The sequence below is a fragment of the Arachis ipaensis genome, chromosome B05, assembly GCF_000816755.2.
Source record: "Arachis ipaensis cultivar K30076 chromosome B05, Araip1.1, whole genome shotgun sequence".
NCBI lineage: Eukaryota > Viridiplantae > Streptophyta > Magnoliopsida > Fabales > Fabaceae > Arachis > Arachis ipaensis.
The window spans coordinates 10,486,151-10,488,821 of NC_029789.2; positions in this window are offsets into that span (position 1 = coordinate 10,486,151).

The window sequence follows — 2,671 nt, forward strand, 5'->3', positions numbered from 1 at the left end:
GAACTCATTTGATTTTTTAGAAGAAAAAAAAGAATCTTAACATTATTTCTATTAGTTTTAAATTTTTTGAACGAGTTATTTGATGATGGAAAAGGTTGCATAATCTTGTATTTTAGGATAGGTCATTCTAATTAATGATTATAGTGTGACTATAACTTTAAAATTACAAGAAAGCATCGGTGTACACAATGTTTCCATTTCATGTGATCACATAACGTCGTAATCTTGGAGGACGATCACACGAGCTTCTCTAATTAGAACATGTTTGATGGATTTCAAAACACTAATATCAGCCACAACAGAAGCATATAAAGAAACGTATATGTTTCTCACTCATTTAGGGAACGAAATAATTTGATTTCGTCTTTTGGGAACATGCATGAGTTTCACACAATATAGCCTATGTTTCACTAGTAAATTATCAGAAAAACCCAGCATATATATCTGTTAGTCAGAAAATGTTTTCGAGAGTCTAAGTTGATTCGAAACGCTAGTGAAAGGTCAAGAAAGAAGCAAAGGTCGAAAAGACGCACGTGCGGGAATTAATTGGAAGTTATTTGACATAGACTCGATTTAGACACCTTATCAAATCGAATAAGCGCTCGAATGAGGAATCGAACAGTTGTCCGAATCGAGAATCGAGCAGTTATACAAGTAAAGAAGTTGAAGGCTTTCTCTGAGTTAGGAATTTATTGGTAACGTTCATTAGCAAAAGAGCGGGAACGGTTACCTAGGAATGCGCATACAAGGCAGCACCATGCAATTAGTGGTCGGTTATAGAAAGTAGATTATAAATATTAGTAAGTTTTAGGAAATAAGGGTTGGAACTTTTCTTCAGAAATACACTCAAGCACACTCACATCCCCAGCGAATTTCTGAATCTGCATTCGAGTTCGATTTCTGTAGGGTTCCTTCCATTGTCTTTAATTTTCCATTTACAATTTCTGTAAACTTTACTTTTCTTTGTCAAATTTATCTTCAAAGCATCCTTTAATTTCATTGTCAGATTTACATTCAAAGTCTTCTTTACTTATTTGCCCAATTTACATTTCAATACCTTTTAAGTTTTTTGTCAAAAGCCCTTTGATCTAATCGAAGGCATTTTAATCGCTTTCTTTATAATTCAGTACAAGTCATTTCGATTTCAGTCGGTCTATTTTTCGAATCTTTTCTTTTACACTTCTTTTACCCTTTTGGCATTTTTCGAATTTATTTTCTATTCTAATACTCGTCTACTTCGAGAACCTTTGATACACTTATAGAACTGGTACCTGCAAAAGAGGAGTAGGTTTCGCTCCCAGACCATTAGAATCAAACCACCATCAATTTGTTAAAAATCGACAAAATAATATCAATCTAGATTAACGTTTAAATATTATATTTTTGTTCGAACATGTTAGAAGAGGTGTCAGCGAGTCTTTAAGCATTTCCAGTGACTTCGAAAAAAGTGCTAGCATCGTTTAAATTGAATCCAAAACTATTTATTTTGCCTGTATGATATCTTAAGATTTTTTTTATCTACTTTTCTATGTTAATTTCTTCTTACAATTTCACTAGCTTATAAATATTTGAGAATTTTTTTTTATTTTTCTTATCCTAATTTTTGAATTATATATTTATTTCTCTAGTGAATAAAATACTATTATTATCTTGAAAAAAAAAAACCCGGATTAAGCCTTTAATGTAAACATATTTTGACCTTAGCTTTTAATTATTATTATCATTTGAGGTAAATTAGTACTAATATATTATCCATGATCTATTCTATTATAAAAAACGATATAAAAAGGAGTTGGAGAATAGCAAATCTTTCTTAAAACGTCCTTCATTATATATAACTGATAAAAAAAATATATTTTTACCATTTTGAATATTTGAATTCAAAACTTTTTAATTTCATATTTATTTATTTTGTATATTTAATTTATAAAAAGTAAATTAATCGAAACGTAAATACCCATCAATGTCATTGTGCGAGACCTACTCTCGTGCCATGTGGTAATAAAAGGGCCTTTCTGTTGGTAAAGTGAACAGTATAGATCTTTAAGATCAGACATCATTTTTCTAGTTAGTATCCAAACTATAGAGGATTTTTCTAAAAGATGATAGAATGATAGATGATAGAATGATAGATAATAGAATATGGTTATTATGGATAATCAATTGAATGTGAAAAGCTAAAATGGACGTGAAGATGGGAAAAAGATACTCGTTACATTCTTTACAACACCAAAACGTTACGCAATAAATAAAATTCGTGTCTGATCGCAAAACTCATTCATATTCACCATCCTTGAATTGGCCACCGCTTTTGAGGATCCGGAAGCCAAGCAGACCGTTTCTTCTCCTTCTTCACCGCCACTGCCGCCTCCTTGTGGTGGGAACTGGAAGAGAAGGTTCTACTTGTGAAGGACAAAAACTTGCTTAGAATTCCCAAATTACCCTTCTTACTATGCTTCCTTTTCGGATCACTGAAATCGTGTTCCCCAATTATCCTCATTGATTGGGAGAGCCTCTCATAACCACCACATTCCAGGTTCAAAGATTCTGATGAGAGTAATATGCGTTGCGACTTCGATACCCTGAAGCTTCTGCTGCTGAAATCCATCTTCAACTTCAACTTCAGCTTAATTAAGGTTAAGCTGCGGTTGGTTTTTTTTTTTTTTCCCTA